The sequence below is a fragment of the Callorhinchus milii genome, unplaced genomic scaffold (assembly GCF_018977255.1).
Source record: "Callorhinchus milii isolate IMCB2004 unplaced genomic scaffold, IMCB_Cmil_1.0 Scaffold448, whole genome shotgun sequence".
NCBI lineage: Eukaryota > Metazoa > Chordata > Chondrichthyes > Chimaeriformes > Callorhinchidae > Callorhinchus > Callorhinchus milii.
Genome location: NW_024705189.1, coordinates 13,087 through 40,233, shown reverse-complemented (window position 1 = coordinate 40,233; position 27,147 = coordinate 13,087). Strand labels below are relative to the sequence as shown.

The 27,147-nt window shown below is 42.2% G+C and overlaps 6 non-coding genes across 6 annotated transcripts; 4 read left to right on the top strand and 2 right to left on the bottom strand.

The window, feature by feature from the left end:
• The first annotated feature begins 691 nt into the window (after positions 1–691).
• Positions 692–774, top strand: trnas-aga. The gene has a single exon. It is a non-coding gene; the product is annotated as a tRNA-Ser (tRNA).
• A 2,877-nt stretch (positions 775–3,651) lies between these two features.
• trnan-guu lies at positions 3,652–3,725 on the top strand. The gene has a single exon. It is a non-coding gene; the product is annotated as a tRNA-Asn (tRNA).
• Positions 3,726–15,285: 11,560 nt separating this feature from the next.
• On the top strand, positions 15,286–15,358 carry trnan-auu. The gene has a single exon. It is a non-coding gene; the product is annotated as a tRNA-Asn (tRNA).
• Positions 15,359–17,636: 2,278 nt separating this feature from the next.
• trnap-ugg lies at positions 17,637–17,725 on the bottom strand. The gene is given in 2 exon segments: positions 17,637–17,672; positions 17,690–17,725. It is a non-coding gene; the product is annotated as a tRNA-Pro (tRNA).
• A 243-nt stretch (positions 17,726–17,968) lies between these two features.
• Positions 17,969–18,041, bottom strand: trnaf-gaa. The gene has a single exon. It is a non-coding gene; the product is annotated as a tRNA-Phe (tRNA).
• Positions 18,042–18,751: 710 nt separating this feature from the next.
• Positions 18,752–18,823, top strand: trnaw-cca. Its single transcript has one exon. It is a non-coding gene; the product is annotated as a tRNA-Trp (tRNA).
• The last annotated feature ends 8,324 nt before the right edge of the window (positions 18,824–27,147 follow it).

Sequence of the window (27,147 nt, the reverse complement as noted above, 5' to 3'; positions counted from 1 at the left end):
TGAGTATTCTTCAACCTGCTCAAGATCCAGAAGGACGGGACAGAGACCAAGACAGAAAGAGAGAGAGAGGAGAATGAGAGAGATAGAGAGAGAAAGAGATAGAGAGACAGAGAGAGAGAAGGTGTGGGCTGTGCGTGTGTGGAATGAAGGAGAGAATGGGGGAGATAGGGTCAAGACACAAAGCTAACAGTTAGTATGATTTCGTTACTGATGACAAATTAACCATTGCTTTCCTGCGTATATAATAATAATAATAATCCTTGCATTTGATATAGCGCTTTTCACGTCGGGAGGACGTCCCAAAGCGCTTCACAGAACACACTGTAAAGTGAACTGACTGTATATTTGTGGGCGAACGCGGCAGCCAATTGCGCACAGCAATGTCCCACAAACAGTCATAGATTTAAAATGACCAATTTAATTATTGTTTTTGGTTTATGGAGGGATTATTATTAGGCGTGTGGAGTAAGGAAACTTGCCCAAGGTTTCGCCCTGCCTGGAATTTTCACAACATATGTCACTTCATAAAAAAAAATTTCAAAGTCATTGAGTTGTCTCGACAATATGATAACATATTATCACCGCTGTACGAAATGCAAGGAATCAAATGACTATTTTAATCAAGGAAATATCAATAAAGGCATCAGGAGCTGGCACGATTTTCTCCAAGTTATTTTTTATTAGTTTGTCAGTAGTCGTGGCCGAGTGGTTAAGGCAATGGACTAGAAATGCATTGGGAAACTTCCCTCGCAGGTTCGAATCCTGCCGACTACGGATATTGCTCCCTGTTATTATAATTGTGCCATTGTTTGTAGGAATGTTTCCACAATGAAAGTAACTGTGAATTGTGATAACCTGTGGAAGAGGCGTAATGGAGACTCGCCCAAAGCAAAGTTGACCTCACTGGAAGTCTTCCTTCATAAAATTATAAGTAAAAGTTATTTTAGAGCAGCACATCAAATGGGTCACGTTGACGCGAAAGCTTTTCCACAAATTATAACAATTCGTGCTCTGAATCATTTTTATTGTTTATTTCTGATGCAACTCAAAATATAACTAGAACACGATTCTGGAAGGTAAAGAATGCAGCTGAAGTTGATTAGAGATTAGCTCTATTGACTGTTCAAAGCATGACAGGAATATAAACGTGTAATTGTTTTCAAAATACTTCACCCATTTTATTTTAAAGAGAGGTAACAAAGCTGCTGTATGATATTGCTTTTCTTTAGTACAACCTTTAATTGAGTGAATGAGACAGTACACTCGGTTGTTTTTCGTATTAACGTGAATCAAACCATTGACTTCGACTTGATTTTGAACACCAGCCTCTGTTACGCTAGGAGGTCGCCAGATTATTTCACAAAGCAGGCTGTGTTGTAGATCAGGAAATATAAAAACAGCCTGTAATTGATTAAAAAAAAGAGTAATTTTCCATTTGATTAATTTAAATGGTGAAATTGGAGATGCAGTGATTAAACACTGTCCTCACATTTGCTGCTTACACACATTATGTCTCGCGCTATTGGTAGCTTCTTCATTTTATTTCTTTCACTTTAATGGATTAGATTCTGTAATGTTTCGAGAAGTTGAGGTCAACCGGTGACGAACTCTCCGCATGTTTATGTCACATGAATACTGCAACAACAACCGGATTCAGTTCATCACTGAAACAATGTTTTATGATTTTATGTTGCCTGAAGTATTTGTCTGTTTCCAGCTTTACAAAATAGTAATTATTTTCATAATATATGTATATTATCCGGCTCCATTCTATTCAATTGAAACTTTTTCTGTCCGTTAACAATGAAGGGTGATGTTTTATTATAAAAGTTAAATAAATTTTCCCACCAGGTTTCAAACCTGGGACCTTTCGCTTGTGAGGCGAACGTGATAACCGCTACACTACGGAAGCTTCTGTGCATTCATTACTATTGAGAAATGAATAAAACTGAAAAAGTTTTCCACCGACCTTTCGGACCTTTCACAAAACTTCGGCAGTTCAGGTATGTGATGTAACAGCTGAAATAAAACAGGATCTTCCGAATGGACATAGGAAAAATGGTTTATAAACTCAGAAATAGAAGATAAGAAGAGCTCAAGTTCTTGCAGCCGTGATGCAAGTGACTGGCGTTTTGCAAAATGTTCATACCAAAGGCATCTGATCCTACGAACCGGTTTAATTTCTGACAAGTTATTTGAAAGGAGTTGCAATAGGCCAACCAGTAAAAGAAATCCACAAACAGCTTTGCTTGAATATCATTTCAGAAATGCTTGAAATTATTGATCAGCTTGTAAACTTGGTACTGTTTTACTCCAGAAAGTTCATCATGTTGTTGATATGGACCTCGCGCCTCCATCATAGTAGTAAGCAATTTATTATCATACGTAGTGAGCGACGTTGGTTCGTGAGTATTTCAGACATGGACAAACCAGGGATAGCGTGGCCGAGCGGTCTAAGGCGCTGGAATTAAGTTCCAGTCTATTTGGGGACGTGGGTTCGAATCCCAACGCTATCAAATGCTCATGATATTGTTCATATTTTACATCTACCGCGTTAGATTTGTTTTCTGAGCGGAATTAGCTGTGTGTAGCAGGTACCAAGATGACTGCATCTTCCAATGATTGACCGGACGACAGAGGTTTCTCGCCAAGAGGCATTACCGTGAGATGATGGTCGTAATAGTGGTCGTTCGACTAAATTGGTACCATCATAAATTAGCTTCATTCCTCCAGATCCAGCGACTAATAATAATAATAATAATCCTTGCATTTGATATAGCGTTTTTCACGTTGGGTGGACGTCCCAAAGCGCTTCACAGAGCACACTGAAAAGTGAATTGACTCTATATTTGTGGGCAAACGCGGCAGCCAATTGCCCACAGCAATGTCCCACAAACAGTCGTAGATTGAAAATTACCAATTTTTATTATTGTTTTGGGTTTTGGAGGGATTATTATTAGGCTCTGTGTGGAGTAAGGAAACTTGCCCAAGGTTTCGCCCTCTGCCTGGAATTGAACTCAGGTCTCTCGCTTGCAAAGCGAGTGCTCTTACCACTGAGCTCCAGGACTCCACATTTCTTTCCTTGACAAGAGGTAAATATCTTCTGACAAGTAATTTATTCCTGAATTCCGAATTCGTGCCTATCCAAGGAGGTAGAATCTTTGAATTTTCAAGAAAAAGCAAAAGGAGTTCCCGTTCAGCAGTGAACGAAATGAAGAATGTTTCGGAATATTTAGGNAAAAAACACCACAACCGATCCACAAATTCAATTTCGCTATATTGCTTTGTAACGCGTTGCAGCTCAGCGTGAACAAAATAAAGAATGGTTACTTACGATGACGTAACCCTTATATTTATGCTTACACTTCAAACTATTCTCCAAAAAAGTTCTACCTAAATTAGTTGCTGAGTTCATCCCGATCGAGTTTTCAAGGCATTTGTACATTAGTTAAACATCTCTTGTGGCAGAACAAGGAGCTGATGCGCCAACAATCCCTCAACACACAGTGGTCAGTGTTTCCATCTATTTGCATTCAGATTTCACCTATGAATAACTAATTTACAGGTGTTCTCATTTCTTGTCTGCGCAGGGTTTGCCTGTGACAGCAGTTGTGTGAATAAATACATTTTCTTGCAAAAATGTGCATAGAAGTCTCTGTGGCGCAATGGGTTAGCGCGTTCGGTTGTTGACCGGAAGGTTGGTTGTTCAAACCCACCCAGGGACGGTCCTCTTCTGGAAGAAATATATTCTTCTTAAATTTTACTTAAGTTTCAAGCTACCGGCCCAACTTCAAATTCCGCTTCCTGTCCAAGGTCCTGGAACGAGTTGTCGCCTCCCAGCTGCGCTCTTTCCTCTCCACCCATTCATTATTCGAACCCCTTCAGTACGATTTCCGTGCAGCTCATAGCACAGAAACTGCCCTGGTCAAGGTCACTAATGACATCCTGATCATCTGTGACCAGGGTTGCCTCTGCCTCCTCGTCCACCTCGACCTATCGTCAGCATTCGATACGGTCGACCACGCTATCCTCCTCCACCGCTTGTCCTCCCACCTCAACCTTCAAGGCCCTGTCGTTGAGTGGTTTAGCTCGTACCTCTCCCAACGTCTTCACTATATTTTCACAAACGGCTTTTCCTCCGGCCCCCGCACTGCCTCGTGCGGTATCCCTCAGGGCTCTGTCCACGGTCACCTCCTCTTCACCCTCTATATGCTCCCCCTTGGTGACATCATCCGCAGACATGGGGTTAACTTCCACATATATGCGGATAACACCCAGCTCTACCTTTCCTCTTCTGCCCTCAACTGCACGACCACCGATATCCTGAAAGCTGCCTGTCCGACATTGAGTCGTGGACGAGAGACAAGTTTCTTCAGCTCAACGCGCGTAAAACTGATGCCCTCCTGATTGACTCGCGTCCGCGCCTCCGCACCTCTGGTGCTGACAGCATCAGCATCCAAGGCTGCACTTTCCACCTCTAAAAGCCAATCAGGAACCTCGGTGTTCTGTTCGACCCTGAACTGTCCTTTCTCCCTCATATCTGCGCCACAACTGGCACCGACTTCCATCACCTCTGGAATATCGTTAGACTTCGGCACTACCTCAACCTTCACGCGGCTGAAACCCTGGTCCACGCCTTGATCACCTCAAGACTGGACTATGGGAACTCTCTCCTCGCCGGCCTTCCCGCACCTCACCCCACAAGCTGCAGGTCATTCAGAACTCTGCAGCTCGTGTACTGTCCCGCACCAGGTTTCGGGACCACATCACTCCCACCCTCGCTCGCCTCCACTGGCTCCCCATCCCCCAGAGGATCGAGTTCAAGATCCTTATCCTCACCTACAAGGCCATTCACGGCCTTGCTCCCTCCTAACTCTCCGACCTACTATCCCCCTACCTACCTGCCCGTACCCTCCGTTCCTCTGGCTCCGGTCTGCTCCACATCCCCCGCCCCAACAGCCCTACCATCGGTGGCCGGGCCTTCAGCCTCTCAGCCCCTAGGCTCTGGAACCCTAACCCCCAGTGCCTTCGCTTTGCCTCCTCCCTTTCGTCCTTCAAGGCCGGTCTCAAGACCTTTATCTTCGACCGTGTCTTCAACTCCCCTCTCGACTCTCTACCCCCTCCTCGTTCCTGCCCTCCCTCCCTTCTCCCTGATGATTTTCCCCCTGCTCGGGTCCCGACCCAACTGTACAGCGCCTTAGTGCGTCCTCCCGACGTCAAAGGCGCTCTATAAATGGAATTTTATTGTTTTTGTGGTGTTGTTGTGTAGCCCTGCCCAAGTATCGAAACCAGGTCCTCTCGCTTTCGACGCAAATGCTGTCAATACTATGTCACAGGAGACATGCGGGACTGCCACATGCAGTCGTCTTTGTTCCGATATGTGTACACGATGCTACCACATGGAAACATATACGTGGGGAAAAGATGGGGACCAAGGTTAGGATGATGAGATAGATCACAGGCGGCTTCGCAGGGGTAAGACGAGTAGCTGTTTGAATATATAGTGTAGAGAGGAAGCGTCATAGCGCGTTTCCATGGAGGAGGAGGAGGGAACGGATGTGTTCAAAAATTATATTCTGTGAAGCGCTTTAAGACGTCTCGAAGACGTAATTAGGCGATAAATCAAATATAAGGATTAATACTCTTGAACAGGAAGAGAAAATTATCATTTTTTACTTGCCCAACATCTTTCATGAGGACGATTCACGCAGACTGGAGTTCTTCCGGCATGGAATCGACAAGTGGGAACTTGAAACAGTCAATTATTGGTTTGAACATAGATTTAAGTTTTTAAAGGGGGATCAAAATGTGAAGAGAGAAGGCCTCGGGTGAAAAAGTTTTGGAGGATAACTTCCAACATTCGGGCCTGATAACAAGAATATTTTGATTGCTGGAAATAAGCTGTGAATTAGAGTTGGAACAAGATACATCAATGGATTGACGATGGTAGAGAGGTCATCGAATTATTCAAAATTATTTTGCAATTGAGGGAAGATAAATGTGTTTTATGCTTACAACGGTAGCTTTCAGTGTTCCGTTCATAATTGTCTGCGCTACCAATTATGACTAAAAAGCACCTAAATAATATTTTTCGTCGCTATTACAAGCCTGTAATTGATACCAACTGTCGAAAAATCCTCATTATGTACAACTACCCAATTTATAGGTGTTGACATCACTGTTGACTGTCTGCTACTCCGAGTATGATTGAAGGTTTTGACCACTCCAACCGATATGAAGGCCTCGCCAAACAGTACAGCCAATATATCTCCAGAGCATCAAACTGCACTTATTTGAAATCTCAAAATATTGTTGAGCAACTTCGGGGAATTCCACAGGAGAATTAATAGCCTCAAATAATGCAAACCAATATTACACGGAACACAAGCAAAACTGAATATCAAAAAGTAACAGAGATCTACGAGATATGGTGCTAACGTGTTTTAGGAATTCTGCTGTGAGCTTACATTGACACAATATTCAGCTCAAACTGCTGTTAATTTCAGCTGAAAACCCATTGCAATATCACAGATGACGACAAACATTATTGGACCAATAACAAAAACGCTATGTATTTATCCTTACCGCTCTACATCCTCGACCTCGTACTCACAGATATCGTAAACCACGAGTTGTTCACTGCCGCCATTCACAATGCTTTAAAAATGGCTTCCATCGCTCCTACTATGAAACAAATCGTTCCTGGACACCTCCATCCTCTCAAACTACTGCCCCAATCTCCAACCTCCTTTTCGTACCCAAGCTACTAGAACTATTTATTGCTTAGCCTCACTCCTTCCTCTAGCCCTACTTTCTTCACGAAAACCTCCAATCAAGTTTCCGTGCCGCCCACAGCAGAGAAAAGCTTTGTTCATAGTGACTTATTATACTATGCAAATTTGCGGCCAGGGATCCCGACACCTCGTCTTCCTCCTTGAACTCTCTGTTGACTTCATTACCATTGATCAGTCTATCCTCCTCCACCGCCTCTCCTCTTACCGCAACCTTCATGTTTCAATCCTTGAAATGGCAGAAATCCTACTACTTACAGCGTCTTCATTTGATCTCCAGCAACGCAATCTCCTTTAGCTCCAGCACCGTCTCGTGCTCAGTCACCTTTACAATATACACTTCTCAATATCTATATGCTCCCACTTGATCACCTCATTCACAGACAAAGGTTCAATTTGCACATGTTTGCAGACATCACCCAATTCCATTTCTCTCTCCCTCCAAATTGGATTCCAGGCCCTCTGCTGTCCTGGCTGAATGTCTCTCAGACTTCAAGTCCTAAATGGGAGCCAACTTTCCATAATTCAACATCAAAAAGACCGATACCATTCTGTTTGGCTCCTTATTCGATCTGCCTACCCTCGTCTCCGTAATTTGCCGGGCTCCGCTGCTGTCTCACACCGGAGGCCGCCAATACACTCACACACGCGGTCGTAACATCCAGGCTCGACTAAACAACCTTCCTCATTGTCGGCTTCCCCAACGCCTCCCTCCACAGGTTGTGGATCATCCAGAGTTAAGCTGGTAGTGTCCTATTCCGCTCCGCGGAGCGCAACCTTATCACCCCCTTCCTCGCCCAAATCCACAGCTTTGCTTCCCATCACAGATAGGATATCCTGGTCCTGACCATCAAACACTTCCATGATCCAGCTTCCTCTAAATCTGGGAACTTCTAGGCCTATACCAAGTTACGTGCACCCTCCGCTCAGTAGGATCTTTTTTGCTTCACTTCCCCCAATTTGACTGTCTCAATAATGTCGAACGTTCCTTCTGCCCCCACCCGCTGGAAATCCAGCCCGCAGTTTCTCCGCTTCGCCCACTCCTTTGCCTTCCTCAAGTCTTTCCCAAAATCGTTCTTTTCGATAATGCTTTTGGGTACTCCTCCTGAATCCACTCTAGACTCTATTGATACCACTATACCTTCCCCATGCCAGTCTGCGTCGAGTTCTGCCTATTTTCTTCAAACTTATCCTCGTCTCTCTCGTAACTCGTCTACCACATTAAACACTGCATTTGCTCCATTCGACATGTTCACATCCATCCTGTTATACCTTCATTTCAACTCCATCTCCCATCATAGCAACATTCTCCCTCCGTCCATTGGTACAGTAACCACTTGCTTCAAAATATTTGCCGTCACTCCATTCCTTCAGGAAAAGTAAAGTTTTCTAATTTATCTGTGTTTTTGAAAGGAGCATAACTTTCGTTTGCTTTCCAAGTCGAGTCCTGTACTTCAATGGTTAGAGCGCTTGCTTAGCAAGAAATAAGAGGCCTAGTTTCGATTCACGGCACGAAAAAAAAACTTTTGGTATGTTTCCTTACAAGACACGACTTCGTTTACCTAGCAGCAAGCAGAATTGCATATCTGGTGGTAATATTTGCTTGGAAAGGAAATAAATAATAACATTTGATCACTCAATCCACGACCGTTTGTCAGCACTATTGTGTGCAATTCGCTGCCCAGTTCGCCAACAAAATATACAGTCAATTCGCTTTTCACATCCTGTGTAGCGCTTTGAGATGTCGAAGAAGTGATTATGTGCTACATTAATTGCAAGTATTATTAGTATTAACACTATAATTGTGTATGCGCTGTCTAAAAGGAAGAGTTGGCATGTGGTTACACTGTAGACGAGAAATTCCAGATTTTCCGGTGTATTTAATATCCAACTGAACGAGTACTTAACAAGCTGATAAAGGAAGTGGTGAAATACACTTTACAACGACTGAAATTGGTGCAGTATATGGGAATCAAAAATGTCCTTTACAGTATAAACTGGATGATTTCTTCCAGACCATTTTTCTTATGTTTGACGGAAGGAATTTCTGCCTTTAACGTCGAATCCAATACAATTCTGATCGACACAGGGAGACTTTGGAATCCATCGTCCATTTCGGGCGTGGGGTTCCTCCTCTGTCTCTCCAATAACGACAATTTTATCAAGGGAACGCACCTCCCAAAAGCACATACTGACATTTCAGCTACGAAATACTGCAACGAAGAATCACCTCTTCCACCTCGGAGGCGAAAAACGATGACGGCAGTCCATCTAAAATATTAGGGTGCATCCATTTCTTCGATTTGCTTCCCAACTATTTTTAATTGTCCAATCCAATACTACCCTTGTACTAATTATCCCTACGATATCAGTTCGACGCCCAGTGTATGATTCAAAGAGGCGGGCAGACAGAGAATGTGTAGCTCGGTGGCTGAGCGGATAGTATGCGGTGAGGAAACAAGATGTAGACTTGCATCCTCAGGAGGGGAACAGTTGTGAGAAGAACGTATCCGTGAAATTTTTTTTTATTGTTATTATTATTATTAATTTTATTATTTTTATTATGGAGTTATTATTCCATTTGACAAGCATTTGCTCATAGCTCGTTAATCTTCAACAGTACCTCAGCGCCCACACTGGTGTCCCGAAAGCTTGTTCCTTGGCATCCTGTTCCCAATACACACTAGAATTAATTAAGTAGGCTGCGGGCCTCCAGGGTGAGAGTGTGCCTCCAATTTTAGAGACTGGATGATTTACATTTGTAAATGGCTTCTTACGAGGATCACTGTTTCTGGTTTTGGATATTCTTATAACAAAAATCTGCATTTGCATACTATCCTTCACCCAGGTTGGCTTCTTGATGACGAAACCATGACGATGGCTTTCCGCATAGATTCCATAACAAGCTGCTAAAAATAAATAATTGACGTAAGTTGCACCGCACAGGGAGAGTGCATGTTTTCCACATGGCTGAAACTCATTCATGTACATCTAAATAAAGCGTTCAGGTTGGTATGAGTAAGACTCTGTATCTTACTCTGAATAACATCTTGTTGTTGTGAGCTCCAGCCTTTAATCGCTTCTCTGCAAGGATGACAATTGTGCTGATACACAGGATACAAAACATTTACTAACCGATTTTCGCTGCCTATGGAGTTCCAGGCAAGTTGTTTTATGAATTCATTGGTTAGACTAGTTTGCAGTAAAGCAAAGTTTGGAGGCTGTCTCGGATTGTAGCAGAATCAGAAAGCTATGCGCTTTGCCCTTTACTGGAGGAGCCGCGGTTTCAATAAGAGCTTAATAAGTAAATTCCTGCTTGGCTCTTTGGATATTCAAGATCCTGTGGCACTGTTCAAAAGCTAATAATATTTAAATTAATGGATTGCTGTAGCTCAGTGGTTTGAGCACGGGCTACGCAAACGAGAGACTTGGGTATTATTTTTATTTGACCGTGCCTTCAGCTCCCTTCTCGACTCTTTACCCCCTCCTCGCTAATTCCCTTCCCTCCCTCAACCTGACCATTTCCTCCCTGCTCGGGTCCTGACCCAACTGTCCAGCCGCTTGGAACGTCCTCCGACGTGAAAGGCGCCCTATAAATGAAATCTTGTTGTTGTAGTTGTTATTATTCCCGGCATGTCGAAATGTTGGGCAGGATTATTCACTGACATGCATCTGTTTTCCGAGCAGAAAGTAGGAAAGCTGCTCTTACTAGCTTGATTGATCGCTTTTCTGGAGATAGTAAGCATTGAAAAAATGCTGTCAATCAATCCAACATCCTCTGTAGAACATTGTTGTGTGCGCTTGGCTGCCGCGTTTCGACTGCAAATATAAGGCGAATTCACTTTACAGAAACAATAATTATCCTTTCATTTGATATAGAACTTTCTACGTATTCCACTTGTCGAAAAGCTCTTCAGAGAATAAAATGTAACATCAATTGCTGTATATTGTTAGCGAAACGCGGCAGCCAATTGCGCGATGAGGTATCCCACAAACAGCCAAGAATTGAGACTAATGCAGATAGTATTACTATTATTACATATTACAGAGAGAACGAGACAACATAATAGGAAAATCGCGCCTGGTTTTATTATTTTAAACAGTGGGTTTAGTCGATGATTGTCCATCAGTTTGACTCATTTGTTAGTGCTCCTTTTTCTTAGTCAGAAGTTTACAGGTTGAAGCCGAAAACAAATCATTGAGCTGAAGGTGCGGATGATGATAGCCCAAACTTTAGCTATTGGGGTTCTCTGTCATTTCACCTACAATTGTAAATTGTAAAACGGTGTGCATTTTGCTGCTGAATTTCGCTCCAAAAATATACACTCAATTCACCGATCCAACTGTCCAGCGCCTTGGGACGTCCTCGCGACGTGAAAGGCGCTCTATAAATGCAATCTTGTTGTTGTTGTTTAAACGTTATCTTGTGAACCGCATTGAGACCTCACAGCAACGTGTTTAGCCGCTGCACGGAATGCAAGCATTTTTATTAATTATTATTAATTATATTATTGTTAATCAGGCCCGGATGCCAGGCACATAAGCAATAGTTTTATGGATGACTTTGAGAACCATAACCTGTACGAATTATGTACAAATTCGATGTTTAAAATTGTGTACCTTTATTTGACTTAATATTAAAACTTTAGATAGATAGTAAAAGTTCATCCAAATTGTCAAACAATAATAAGTACAGCCATGAAAAATCTATCTCTGTGTTTGTCTATCCGTCTGCGTGTGATTCTGTGACTCACTCTGTCTCTGTCTCTTTCTCTCTCTTTCGCTTTCTCTCTTCTTCTCTCTCATACACACTGTCACTGGTTCTCAGACACTGACTGGGCACACACGTTAACCCACAGACATATGCTCACTCTCTCTCTCTCTCTCGCTCTCTCTCTCTTTCCCTCTCTCTCACTCTCTCTCTCGCTGTCTCTCTAAAAACATATATATTTCACACACGCACACATATATAAATATGAGTGTAGGTTTCTCTCTTTAAGTGAATGTGTATGTATCGACCACCCTGTCTGTGTTTATCTCTCACGTGTCTCAATCTTTTGCCTGTGAGATTTCGTTTCGTGTGTCTTCGTATCTCTCCTTCTCTGCGTTCACTCATCCCCCTCTCTCTACCCCCCCCCCCCCAACCCCCACCTCTCTCTTTCTTTCTCTCGTTATTTCTGTCTGTGTTTATCTCTCTATCTTTCTGTCTCTGGCTTTATGTGTCTCTGTGTTTCCCACTATATCTGTGTATGTCTCTGCTTATGCATGTCTCTTCCTGATGATCTCTGTGTGTCTCTCCTTCCCCCCATCTCATTGTATCCCTTTCTGTTTATTTATCTTGTTCTGACTGCATGAACCTCTGTGTGTCTGTATATATATATATTATATAAATCTCTCTCACTCCTTGTGTCTGATTGTTATCTATGTGTGCATCTATCTATCAGTGCCTTCATCACTGTGTGGATAAGTGTTTATCTCTCTCTGTGAATCCCCCGCTGTTTGTCTGAGTCTCAGCCTTGCTGTCTGTGTGTGTGTGTCCCAATTTCTCTCCATCTGTGTGTATCTCACTCTTTCTGATTGCGTCCGTTCTTGTTTGCGAATGGGTTTTCCTCTCTATGTGCGTGTTGATGTGGGACAATATTTCTTCTGTTACCTTTTCAAGCTTGTTTGGTAGTTTCTGTTGCTAACTATTTGCTGCTGACTGTATCTCCGGCCTGGACGACACACACACTGACGCTGCTTTCGAGGGTGTGAACAATATTTACTTGTTTACGTTCCTCAATCGAAACCCATAAAAATGATAGAGAAATCCTGTGTTGAAATTGTTTAATACTATTACTGTTTAACTCTATTTTAGTTGCAATACAAATTGTAAATACGCAATGTAAAAATCATTCAAATTTAAAGATAATGATACAGCCACTGACGAGATATCTCTCTTTGTGTGTCCCCTGTCTGCTTCTGTCATTGTATCTCTCAATCGCGCTATATCTCTGCGCGTTTATCAGTAACCATGTGTTCCAATACGCTAACTCGCGTGATTGGCGCTATAGAACTGCAATTTATTGTTGTTATTGTATCTGTCTCTCTCCGTCTTTATCTTTGTATCTGTCTGTTTGACTATGTAACTTTCTGTCCTCGGGATCTGTGCCTCTGTCTTTCCCTGATTTGTGCCTTTGGGAGTCAAGTTTTGTGCGTCTCACATCAAATCCACAGGATTAGCATTTGAGCCTGGAGAGAGAGGCGACTGTTATACCACCAGAAAGTGCACTGCTTTCGACTTATCGGCAAGATATCAACTCTAGATATGTACTAAGTATCATGTTATTATCGTTGTTGCATTATTTTGATTGGTATTTCACTTTCTCTCTTTCTGTAGCTAACCTGGTGTCGATTGTAATATTGTCTCGAGGGCGGTGCCGTCTCACCAAATCTATCTCTCACTATCTGGTGGCCATGTCAACAGCAGATCTGATGGTCATTATCAAATCAGTGTTTTTCTGTCGAGTTACTCCTTCTTTTTTCCCACATTCATTCGTGTCCATCACACCTGTATGTGGCTGCTTCAACAACGGCAATTTCTGTCTGGTTAACTGTGGCTTTCACCTTTGTTAGATATGTGGCCATTTGTTTCGAAAATCTGAAAACAAAGTATTGTTCAGTAACAACATCTGTTTCAGTGATAGTGGGATTGAGTGTGCTTTGCTTTGTGAAAAACATTCCCTGGGGTTTTATAGTTGAACCACAATACATATTAGTAATATACCATGGAGATGCGATACTAAAACAAGCTATTTCACTTCTCTCAGATGGGCAGCATTTGACACACTTAATTTTACTTTGACACCAATTCTCGCAATCGTTATAATTTTGCTGTTCAACGCTATGAAGGTGAGGTATATATCGGTGGCCAGTGGAGCCCGCAATAGATTGCGGGAACACAGCAATGGGAACAACAACAGAGGTTTGAATGACTGTGATCCAGAGATGAAGATGCGAAAAAAAAGCAATCTTGTTACTCTTTGCTGTTTCTACCAGTTTTATATTACTGTGGATGACGTATGTTCTACATTCTTTATATTGGAGGATTCTTAAAATATATTCCTACACATGCCCTAGTGTCCCACGGTTTATTGCCCGGCAACGGGTTACATTTTGCAGCTTTTGAGTTCCTGCACAAAGACATGTATTTATGCGGTTACCCAGACGAAATTTAGAGAGCAGCTTAGCAAAGTGATGGCTTTGCCATTGATTCTAATTTTACGATTATTTCATTAGCCATTTTTACAGCTTCAGTTACCTGTCCTGCCATCTTCATGGATACGTTTACCTGAACACCCAAGTGCCTCTGGTCTTTTCACCCCTAAATATTGTAGTACCAAGCCGATATTGTCTCCTCTCAATCTTTCTACCAAGTCTTTCATGTGGCACTTTTTCAAAAGCCTTCTGAAAATCCATATAAACAACACTAACTGCACTGCATTTATCCACCCACACCGCAACCTCATTGAAAATCTCTGTTAGATTTATTATACAAGATACCAGGTCATGCAGTTACTGCTGTGATCAAGCCCGCTATTTTCACAGGTCAGTCTCAGGACCAGGCCGGTTTTCCCGGTTAGGGACGGCGGTTCGTGTTAGCCACACATCGGCCACGTCCAATGTAAAAAATAAATCACCGAAGAAGAATTATTGTGAAATCTGCTGTCTGTGATATTGCAGACAGAATAACAGCGACACAGTTATTGTGATACTCTCAGAATTGTAGAACACACGGGATAAAGCAGCCAGCTGTAGAGTGAGGCAAAACAAGGGGCCTCATGTTTCTTGGCGCTCGACAGAACTGAGACTTTTGCCGAATAACTGAGGGACAGTGAGCAGCCGGACATTTGGCCGCAGACCACTTTCTTGCATCTTCGTGCCATGCTGCCCCACAGAGAAGCGCTCTAAGTTACTGGTCCGGGTTAGCGGCGCTATATCAATGTAAGTTGTTGTTGCACACCGTTTATCAATAAGAATCATGTGATTGATAACTGAGGCCGGTTAATCCGGTTGGTTATGTGTGGCGCTAATAACGCCAAGGTCATGGGTTGATGCCCGTACTGGCCACGATCTTTGATTTAGCCGAATAGTGAACTCCAGGTTCGTTTGTGAATCGAACTTTATTTGAAATGTTTCACACATGTAGGGAGCACCTCTGATATAATTTTATTATCACATGACATTACCTAAGGCAATCGTAAAACTGCAAACACATCGAGACTTTCCTTCTTTGTTAGCAAATCGAACTGAGTGAAGAACCTTTTCTTCTAAGAGAGACCATGGTAAGACTGATATGCAAATGCAAGCTGTCCGACTCCCAGTTTCAAATCAGCAGCCAATAATCTGCTCCAACTTGGTCCTTGAAGAAAGAAGGTGAGGTTGAGTGTCATTGACAAATAAAAATATTGATCATTCATCTGGACTTAAATAAAATAATTGGAAATGAAGCCATGGCGCCGTGGCTTAGATGGCAAAGCGCCTGTCTATTAAACAGGAGATCCTGGGTTCAAATCCCAGCGGTGCCTTTGTTGCCTTTCATTCTGGAACATCATTCGGTTTTGGTTCTGGTTGCTTTGCGTTTCAAAGTATGGTGAATTGGTACAGAAGAAATCGGCAAATTCTGCAGAGAAAACATACACGGGTATAAGGAAATATCCTCCAATCGGTCGCNTTTTTGGCAAGTCATACCTAAACGGATGTCAAAGAAAAACTTCAAGTGCATAGCAAGTTTATCTGTTTCTGTTAAACCGATGGGTTGTTTGCCGTTTTTCAAATCCAATCTCCGTTGGCTCTTGGTTGGATTTAGCTGGGTTTTATTGCAATTTTAGCCGTGTGACGCACAAGCGACGAGCTCCGATGTGAAGACAATATCCGATTAGAATTGTTGTTGTGTCCTGAATAATCTTTTGTAAGTAATGTTATTGTGGTTAGACTTTCTTTTGTTTGTTAATTAATTAGCAGCGGCATCTGGTGAACGAACTTTTCGATTAATCTGTGTGAGAAAAAATACACAGTTGAAAGTAACAAAAAAAAATTACATTTGTAAAGTGTCTTTCCCTTTAGGAGAAAGTCACAAGTTAATGGACATTCAGTGATCCGCTACTTAGCTTTTGGTTGGGATGAGTAGTGTTGCAGCGCGGGCAGGGTCGAAGTAATGTTTTGTCTGAAGGGAAGAATGTTAAGTCGAGTCTTGAAGGCGGTACGGGAGGGGGCGACACGGAGGGACTGTGGAATCGAATTCTAGAAGATGGGTTCAGAGAGGGTGAAGGCCGACGAATGGTGGGGCGGGCGAGTCAGTGCACGTGAAGCCTACCGCAATCCGCTGAGCAGAGAAAGAGGGCACGTTGGGTTGTGATAGCAGGTCACAGATATAGGGAGGTGGAAGTCGTTGGAGGGCACTGAAGGTGAGGAAAAGTATCTTCACCTGTGTCCTCTGACTGATCGGAAACCCGTGGGGCAAGGCGAAGTTGGCAGTCATAGGTTTGTGGAGCCTTTTACAGGAGAGAATCCGGGCTGCAGAGTTGTGTATGATCGGCTCCGAAATCTGCATGAATGCAAATTAGGAAATGTGAAATCATTTTTGTGTAGCTAAGCGGGAGAGCATTGAATTGGAGATCAAGTTCAAATCCAGACTTTTTCTCAGTGGAGTCAATATTGCGAATAAAAATTCTCAGAATTTCCTTAATATTTTCAGCTTCTGTCAGTTAATAATAATCACAGCATTTGATACAGCAACATTTATATAAAATGCTTCCATAGTGAGACAAAAAAGGAAGCTCCAAAGAAATAGACAAATGTATCCACGTTTATTAAAAACTTATTATGGCATGAAAATGGATGCAAACAAAGATAGCACTTGTCATATTCTAGTTAACTGAGCTTTAATGCCTTCAGATTCGGGAGATTGGTGATCCCGACAACGTGGTCTACTGCCTCTCCGCCCCTGGTATCGACTGATACCGGTTACTGGATGACCTGCTCTGCCCCTGCTCCTTTCCTCTCTCTCGCTGTCGAAGGACTGACTTGCTGAAGGATGATCAAGAAATCCGTCTTGACACTAGCATTCTGCCCTTCCAAGTCTTCAGTACTGCGGTTTCGATCGGAGAGGTCAGGCCTTCGCACAGGTGACCATCGAGCTCCACCACTGTTCTCTCCCGGATCCCAGACAACTTCGGTCAGTTTCTACAAGTACTGACGCTTACAGCCACGTCCCGTTCAGACCATTACATTCCCTTAGATCTGCTCATTTTAACGCAATCCTTCATTCCGTCCACCGGTGCCATGACCCATTCGGTCTTTTCAACATCAGCTCCTTCCAATGGGATCTCTGCTGGAGTTTTACTGCGCGTTCTTCTCCACCATGATTTCACAAGCACCGAATTTAGTCTGTTTCCTCTTATGTGGCATTTTGTCACAGCCCATCTTGAAACACAAATGATTTACATCTGATACATTTCCCTTGTTTGATTCTGAGCATCTCACATAATTCGCTACGTTTGTTCAGCATGTTATATTTTTGAAAATCCAATGATGGCTGCTGCTAACAATATTTTCCTTCTCCAGATACAAAATAATATTCAACTGGAAGGGCCGGGCAGGGACAGAGCAAGGTTGAATCAATCACCAAAAATCAAGTATGGCTTTCAACAATATAAATCTTGCATTATGAACCTCTGGCGCTGCAACGGATGCTAATTTCGCCTAATGAATAGGACAATTACTGTGTTGGTACCACCAAAATAATTTAATTGCTTAAATCTCCAATCAGAGTGGGAAACATGGACAACCCTTCAGCTAAAATTTGGGCTCGTCCGGGATTTGAACCCGGGACCTCTCGCATATTTATTAATTTCTCGCCCAAAGCGAGAATCATACCCCTAGACCAACGAGCCACTGCATCAAATAACTGAAATGTCAAAAGAAGAACTTGGCAATACCAAACTAAATGAATCTCTGTTGATTTGCTGCACATTTATAAAAATTCATCTCGATCTTCATGTCATTGGAAAAAAAAAATTGTCTTTGCTGATTGAAACAGAACTAATCAGAATAATCACAATATAAGGTCACCCAAACGGCCAGTCATAACAGGTCATACGTAGACTGTGAGTTAAAATCAAACCGAACAAGAAAACTGCCGAAACCCGGGATTGAACCAGGGACCTTGAGATCTTCAGTCTAACGCTCTCCCACCTGAGCTATTTCGGCGGTTATAAAATTAAGTGTTTCTGCTTGTTTTTAAAAAAATTGCACAAATCTTGTTTTCTAACGAAACACCTTCTAACTTCGGGTCGCTCATTTGGGGGACTTTATAGCCGATTTATATTGACAAAAAGAAAACTTTTCAGAACTTCTTCTCAGGGAATTGTCAGGGATGTTCGGGAGCTCCGAATATCGGGCGTGAAGTGGGTTTTGAACAATAATAATAATAATAATAATAATCCTTGCATTTGATATAGCGCTTTTCACGTCGGGAGGACGTCCCAAAGCGCTTCACAGAATATACTGTAAAGTGAATTGACTGTATATTTGTGGGCGAACGCGGCAGCCAATTGCGCACAGCAATGTCCCACAAACAGTCGTAGATTGAAAATGACCAATTTATTATTGTTTTGGGTTTTTTGGAGGGATTATTATTAGGCGTGTGGAGTAAGGAAACTTGCCCAAGGTTTCGCCCTGACTGGAATTGAACTCAGGTCTCTCACTTGCAAAGCGAGTGCTCTAACCACTGAGCTACAGGACTCCACTGCTTCAGGATGACCAATAACACAAGATTTCTTTGGATTTACTTTACATCTCTCATCTCAAGTCATATTCCTTTACTCTGTTATATTTTAGTAACGTTTACATTTGCTATAGTGTCACTGCACATCTTTGAGTCGCCTACAATTCCAGCCTCTGGTGTGAGAGAAGCTGACGACCTCGTGGCGCAACGGTAGCGCGTCTGACTCCAGATCAGAAGGCTACGTGTTCAAATCACATCGAGGTCAATGTTTTGATTCACAGTCAATGTAATCTTGTTGTTGTTGTTAAGTCTTATGAAAAACAAACAATAAAAATAACGCAGAACACGAATTATCAATAAGTTGTGTAAAATATGTATCATCAACATATCCCATCTAATGTTAATTATATTAATAATTAGTCGTAGTAGTAATAAGTAAACAGTTAATTCACTTTACAATGTATTCTGTGAAGTGCTTTGATTCGTCGCGAAGTTGTGAGAAGGCACTTTATCAAACGCGAGGTTTACTGAAATTATTAATCAAATGAAAACAGCGGTGAGTTTCAAATAAAACAATTAAATTTGTGTCAAACTGAAAAGCGATGGCGATTGCCGTGACTCTGATGTGACCTGAATTGGCAGCGGCCACAAAACAATATATTAACCACGATACTATCACGGCTGTACATTTGCCTCCACATACAATATTTGGGATCATTTATCATCTATTCGGTATAAAAAAAACAATGACTGCGCACACAACTTGTACAGAAAATATGCGAGTGGAGGGAATTCGTGAATTCTGTTGTAATCGATTCTTACCTGAATTTCTATCAAACATGGTTGTTAACTTCTTGTACGTCAGCGCTTCGAAGGCTGAGTTTGTGGATTGCATGAGTCGAGCAGTTCCAGACTGTAACTGATATTGCGGATTGAGTGTTTTTACAAATCCTCGTATCTATATGATAGTCCTGGAGGAATATTGAGACACTAACTGGAGTCAAGTGTGGCCACAAGGCCCAGGTCGAAGTCTTTCTGCCGATGAAAGAAATGCAATATATCCTGCGACGTGTGGTTTGGAAACGAATACAAGTGTTTCAACAATATGTCGGTTGAAAAGCACAGAAAATTGTCACGAAAGCAAAACTAAATGATAAACTGTTGCAAAGTTTTTCACTATATTGTTTCAATTGCGAAGAAATAATTGAAACAGAATATAATTACGCCAAAATAGGCGCGTCCCTGAGTGGGCTTGAATCACCAATCTTTCAGATAACAGCCGAACGCCCTGAACGATTGAGCAACAGAGACTTCTTTCTACATCCTTCTGCCACAGAAAAGTATAGCTTCTTATTGACTTAACTGTTGTCACAGGCAACCATTGAATTGATAAAAATTGACAGCCTCTCTAAATAAGCTATTCCAAGCTGACGTGCAAACGCAAATAGATGGAGATACTCATCACCGTATGATGTGGAAGTATTTTCACATCGTGCTCCTTATTCCGCCACAGCAGATGTTTAAATGAAGTTCAAATGTATTCAAAACTTTATTTGTATCAAATAAGCATTAATTTATGAACACTGCTTTTGGAAACAGTTTTAAATGTTGTTAGAAATATAAGCGTCTTTTCACTGTTGATAAACGTCAGTTTCAGTTCAGTATATTTTGGATGTGAGTTATTTTTTTCAAATTTTGAATTTAACTGCAGTGCGGACACACTGCAACATTGCATCTCCACAAATCTGCAATGCTCTTTCCCAGGACAATCGAGGTCTTACAGTAGTGCACAATAGAAGTGCACAGACCGAAGGTCCCCTCTCTCTCGTCGTGCAAACATCCACTGAATGCAGCCAAGTAACCTTGTGCTCCTGATGCCAGTGATTGTCACCGAATCGGCAGTTGTGAGTGTGTTCCGCAATTTCACGGGATTCATTTTCATTTATTCTGAGTCCAATAAATATAACACGTAACATAAACTGATGTCTGTTGGTACTTTTCAACGATTAGACATTTCCTTCTGAAACGTTTCACTGCTTGACGTCAAGTCAAAACCCAAAACAATAATAAATTGGTCATTTTCAATCTACGACTGTTTGTGGGACATTGCTGTGCGCAATTGGCTGCCGCGTTTGCCCACAAATATACAGTCAATTCACTTTACAGTGTACTCTGTGAAGCGCTTTGGGACGTCCTCCCGACGTGAAAAGCGCTATATCAAATGCAAGGATTATTATTATTATTATTATAAGTCCAATATCCAGTGCTATTCCATATCATCTGTTTGATTGCGGAATCTAGAAGCAGCAAAATTCAGGAACACGAAACCTTATGTTATTTTCTACGATATATGTATCAATGCTAATCTCTCCAACTTTATCTTCACAATAATTTTAATATTTCTCTTTCTCACAAGTCTTTATTTGACAAGTTATTGTGTTTAACGTTTAACGAAAGGCATCCTTATTCTTAGAGAAAATAAAGAAATCAGTTTACGGATACGTTTGTCAGTGTAATTTCTTACTGGCCTTTGCGAACATGATTGGGATAAGAGCTCATGGCTCTGTGAAACTCATTGAGACATTGTCCACATAAGAAAGGAGCACGTATTACTGAACACTGTGATCATATGCAAACGTGTTCCCTGATGTTCTATTGGTCAGGATTCGGCGCATTCAACGCCGCGGCCCGGGTTCGATTCCCTGTCACGGAAATATTTTTGCTCGGTCTCGAATGAACCGACTCCATATAAAAATTGGCAAACATTAATGAAGCTCAATTGCCGCTGCTCTTTCCACTAAGTATTTGTATAATAAAAATGTAAAAATTTTGAAAATGATGTCTTACTTTCTTGCATTTCAGTCGTTCCTTATTCTGACTTCAAACGGGCGTCAAGTTATCGTTGAAATGGATGACGAAGACTTCCGCTTGACGTGGCAGGAGCTTCACAAACGTAAATAGTTGCTGCAATCTGTTTCTGTTTCATTTATTTATGAAATGGTACACATGAAAAGCACGGAAAAGGGCCATAAGCTCATCCGAGATCATTTCTTGTTTGGCTTTTTGAAAGAACAGGTCTTTAGGTGTCATTTGAATGCCCTTTCCACACACCGTTCCATGCAACATTCCTCTGGGATTTCCTTGTGCAGCTGAGCAGCAAAGAGTTCTCAGCTTGATTTAGAAATTGCGAAGCATGGTGATGGTTCGGCATTTGTCAGAACACGGTTGGGTAAAAAAAATAATCGTCATCACCGGTTTGGATATTTATTTAGTTCCTTTGGATCACTCATGTGGATTACACAGACAAGATAACAACTGCAACAAAAAGAATATTACATTTATAGAGCGCCGTTCACAAAGCGCTGAACAGACAGGGCCCGAGCATGGCGGAGTGGGGTGTGGGGAAAGGGGAAGGCAGAGAGGTGGGAGAGAGTCCAAAGGCACGGTCAAAGGGAAAAGTCTTGCGATCGGCCTTGAATGAGGCAAGGGAGGAAGCCAGGCGAAGTGACCGCGGGAAGTAGTTCCAGATGGTGGTTCAGAGAGGTTGAAAGCCCGTCCATCGATGGGAGGGCGGGTCGAGCTGGAGCGCTGGAGCAGGCCTGAGTCTATGGACGGAGGGAGCGAGCAGGTTGGTAGTGAGTCAGCTGGTCAGAGAGATACAACAACAACAACAACAAGATTCCATTTATAAAGCGCCTTTCAGGACAGGAGGACGTCCCAAGGCGCTGCACAGTTGGGTCAGGACCCCAGCATTGGGGGGAAATGGTCAGGGTGAGGGGAGGGAAGGGAGGGAGAGAGGAGGGGGGAAATGGTCAGGGTGAGAGGAGGGAAGGGAGGGAGCGAGGAGGGGGAAGAGAGTCGAGAGGGGAGCTGAAGGCACGGTCAAAGAGAAATGTTTTGAGACCGGCCTTGAAGGAGGAAAGGGAAGAAACGGCGAAGGCACTGGGGGATGGAGTTCCAGAGCCTCGGGGCTGAGAGGCTGAAGGCCCGACCACCGATGGTAGGGCGGTTGGGGCGGGGGACGTGGAGGAGACCGGAGACAGAGGAACGGAGGGTACGGGCAGGTAGGTAGGGGGATAGTAGGTTGGAGAGGTAGGAGGGAGCAAGGCCGTGAATGGCCTTGTAGGTGAGGATGAGGATCTTGAAATCAAAATATGAGGGAGACAAGGCCATGGATGGCCTTAAAAGGTAGTATGAGCATTCAGAACTTGATCCTCTGTGGGATGGGAACCCAGTGGAGTCTGGCGAGTGTGGGACTGTTTGGAGACTGCTGCGTGAGAGTACACGAGTTGCAGAGTTTTGCATGATTTGCATGTTGTGATGGGAAGACTGATAAGACATTCCATATTCGAAATACTGTGGGTCTGAAAAGCTAATTTCGTGACATTGCCCATTTGCTGATTTGACAACTGAATTAAATTGATACGAGATCACACTGAAACTTCAACTGAACCCTACACATACACAGAACGCGAAGCTTGCAGGCTTGTGACAAGCAATGCTTAACATAATATATTGGCCACAAAGAGACATCAGTGGTTCATTTCACTGAAATATTGCCATATCACGATTTGAAATGATAGAAAGACTGGTCTTACCTGAGATGGTCGTCCAGACATCAGTTGCACTTCTGTTTCAAAAAGGCTTCCATTTTTATTTATTCACAATGCATGCAAAATATGTAAAGTACATACTGCCTTTGAAATTAAGGACACCGAACCTCTTTTACGATACATTTCGGGCCCCAGGTCTCCCACAATAGATTGGACGGTGATAATTGTTTACATGAAGCATACAAAGCCAAGATCTGAAAGACGTTTAACTTTAAAACTGATCCTCAGGAAAGTTGGTTCGCTGGGACAGCAAACGCTCCATTGATGGACATTGGTAGAATTACATACCGATTCCTGTAATGCTTGTTTTCTGTAATTGATGCATCAGCGCTTTCTCCACCATTTATGCTTATTTTTCAAATTATTATAAAAGGTTTGCCTTAGACATAAGCGTGATTATATGTTGACATATGCACGAATGATGTTTCGATTTCCAGTAACACTGAAGGAAGAACGTATTCGAACGTTTAACTTTAAAATGCGACGCCCAACGTTGGGATCGAACCCACGAACCTGAGTTTAAGAGTCTCATGCTCTACCGACTGAGGTAGTCGGGCCCTCATATTGTCTACTGTTCAGGTTGTGTTCTGGAGAAGTTATTCCAAAGCCTGGTTTCTCTGTGTGCAAGAATCCGTAACTAATTGACCCAGTCGGGGTCAAACTCCATTTCCTCAATAAAATATATGGCTTGGTTTACGAATGCTTCCGGAAGACAGGATGAAGAAAGTCGTTGAATTTCCAAGAGAACGTGATTTCTGTTCCAATTTATCAATGAACCAAGTGAGTGTTTTGGAATATGTTGTAACTGAACACGGCAGGGCCAATCACATTTTTCACGATTTATTTCAAGTGCGAAAAAATAATTTAAAAATAATATATTTATTCCAGGAGAGGATCTTGGGTGGGCTTGAACCACCAACCTTTCATTTAGCTGACGAACGCTCTAATCAATTGCCCCACAGAAACTGTTGTTTGTAACTTTTTCAAGAATCATTCAGCTTTTTCGCAATATTGATATGTAAAGCATTCCAGCTCATCGTGAATAAAATAACTGATGGTCGTCTGCGGATACGTAGCTCCTGTATTTCTAACTATATTTCAAATTATTCTACGATATTACATACGATAAAAAGTAATAATCCTTGCATTTGATATAGCGCTGTTCACGTCTTCTGGACGTCGCAAAGCGCTTCACAGAATATAATGTGAAGCGAAGTGATCGTAAATGTGTTGGCGAAACGCGGCTGCCAATTGCGCACAGCTGTTCCACAAACAGTCGTGGATTGCAAATGACCAATTTATCATTTTTGGGGGGACGGATTATCATTAGGCGTGTGGAGTGAGGAAACTTGCCCAAGGTTTCGCCCTGCCTGGAATTGACCACAGGTGTCTCGCTTGCAAGGCGAATGCTCGAACCACTGAGCTACAGGATTCCCTGTACAAAAGAATGTTGTTCCGAAATTGTTTGCTGATTTGACCTAAATCAAGTTTTCAAGCCATTTGTACTTCACTTAGATGTCTGCTGTGGGAGAACATGATGCCGGATGAGTAAAGAGTACCACGTCACAGTTGTCAATGTTTTCGTCTGGTTGTGTTCAGATTTTATCTTTCAATGTCTCTCTTACAAATGTTGTCATTTGTCATCACCCAGGGCTAGAATGTAACAGCAATTATATGAATCAAAAGGTGTATTTCTCTTGCAAAAAGTTAAATAGAAGTCTCTGTCGCTCAATGGAAGGTAAAGTCGATGGTAGAAGGCAAACATAGTGGTCCTTGGTCTTCTTTCGTCTAGAAATTTTTATGTGCTCATACTTTTGACCTTTTTTTTTACTATGTATTGAATATGGGTTTCCGGCTTCCATCTGCTCCTGGTCCAGCTCACGGACTTTGAATATTGCATTGTGTTGTATCAACAAACTGATGATGTCCAAATGTATACATTTTAGCATCACGTTAGCTTCCACGATTGTGCAAATCCTAAATGAGAGCTTCCAGTGGAAGTTCACAGATGTCCTTTATATATGTGCGTCCTCTTCCCGGCATGAAAGACACTACTCAAGGCAAATAGCTGTTTTTTTGATGGATTAAGTGACGTTTTGACGTTTTAAAGAAAGTGATAGCAGAGCTTCAGTAGATCCTGAAATATGTTTAAAAACAGAATAGTTTCAAAAACAATCTTATCATAGGATCCTAACGTGATTCTTTCTTTCTTTTTGTCTCTCTCTTTCTCTCTTTCTTTCTCTCTCTCTCTCTTTCTCTCTTTCTTTCTTTCTCTCTCTCTCTCTCTTCCTCTCTCTCTTCCTCTCTCTCTTCCTCTCTCCCTTTCTCTCTCTCTTTCACTCTCTCTTTCTCTACCTCGATCCCACCTACTAGGCCACCTTTGGCTCGACTGCTTTTGAACCTGCACTGATATTCTCTTTTCAGAGATAAATTCCATTTGAATAAACAAAATGCAACTTTCAGCAAATATCACGTCGCAATATTGCAACAATCATAAATAAACTTACAGGTATAAATTGTTACATGAAATAAGCAATGTGTGAGAATATTGTGTTATGTTACAAAAGCAATCTTTTGCGCTATTTGAGTTTCACTTTTTGTAGCATCGTGAAGATTGCCGTGGAAGTGCATAAAAATCCGATATGCTTAGAGAAAGAGGAATCTTCGCATTTATCCAACACCATTCGCAACGAGAGGACACGTCAGAATGACATTTAAAAGCGCTTCACATAATTTTATCTTCTTGTAAATTTGTGCTTATGTGAAATTGGAAGCCTTTCATCCGTCAGTTGGCCTTTCCTATCCTTATACCCCGACAAGCCTTTCTCCTTCATGAACCTCATTACTACTCTCCAGAAAACAACATGAGTTTTCGTTCTGCAATTCGAAATCACAGGACGTGTACATAATGTATTCTGCGCCAAAAATCTAAGATAAAATTTAGCCAATAAAAAACTTAAGGCAGATAACACGTGCATCTCACCAATCTGAGATAAAACTAATTAGTTTGCTCGTCAATGAAGACAGAAATTCTCAGTTTCCAGTTAATATTTTTTCTGATGTTATTTGTCACATACAAGAGAGTTGTTCTGTATGCAACATATGTGTTCAATGACTGTAAAATAACATCAGCGATGATGCCAATTAATTCTTCCCTGGAGGCTTGCCGTTATTATAAAGTTCTTTTCATGCTGCCATTTCATTTTGTTCCAAGGTGCCATCCTGCAGAAAGAACGCACGAGGGCTTGCCTTTTGTAAAATATGGTATATTTCACCATTTATGACGTGGAAGTAATTTACTACCCCATTCTTGCAATCGTTGGAGTTCCTGGTAAGCTATTTTAACATATGAATTATTATGAAACTCCTTGACTCACTGTGTATTCTGTTAACGGTTGTTCTGTCTGGCTCAGAGAACTCTCAATCCTTCACCGTGGGAGGAGGGTGAAGTTATCTGTGGTCTCCTTGGAATTGAACTGGTTCAATGAAGAAATACTTGGCAAACGAATTTCAGAACCCAATTAATCCTTTGCCAGTGTTGGTACTGGTTGCTGAGGCAGGTTTGTTAGTCGGTATTCAGAGTTATTGTACATCAGAATATTGCTCCCGGTAAATAAGCTGAGTCCAACTGGCTCATCAGTACGAGCTGGAGGAATAGGGATTAACTCTCTCTGCAACTGTTACCCCTGAAAGTGGAAACGCTAACTCGCTGGGTGTTGCGAGATAGAGAAGGAGCCGCAAAGCAGGCCGGACAGTATATTTAATTTCCATCCATGCTGTATTTAGTTGGATAGATTCCAGCAATGCCCGCAATGCATACACTGACTGAGATCAGCAAATCTTCGCCCTCTGCCAGCAACTCCGCATTCTGCGCAAAGTAAATTTGAGTGTTGGAAAGAGGATACAGAGTCGAGAGGGCTTTAATCGGCAACAGATACACAGCGAAGGAACAGATCCTCCCTATCCGGTTCCTCCA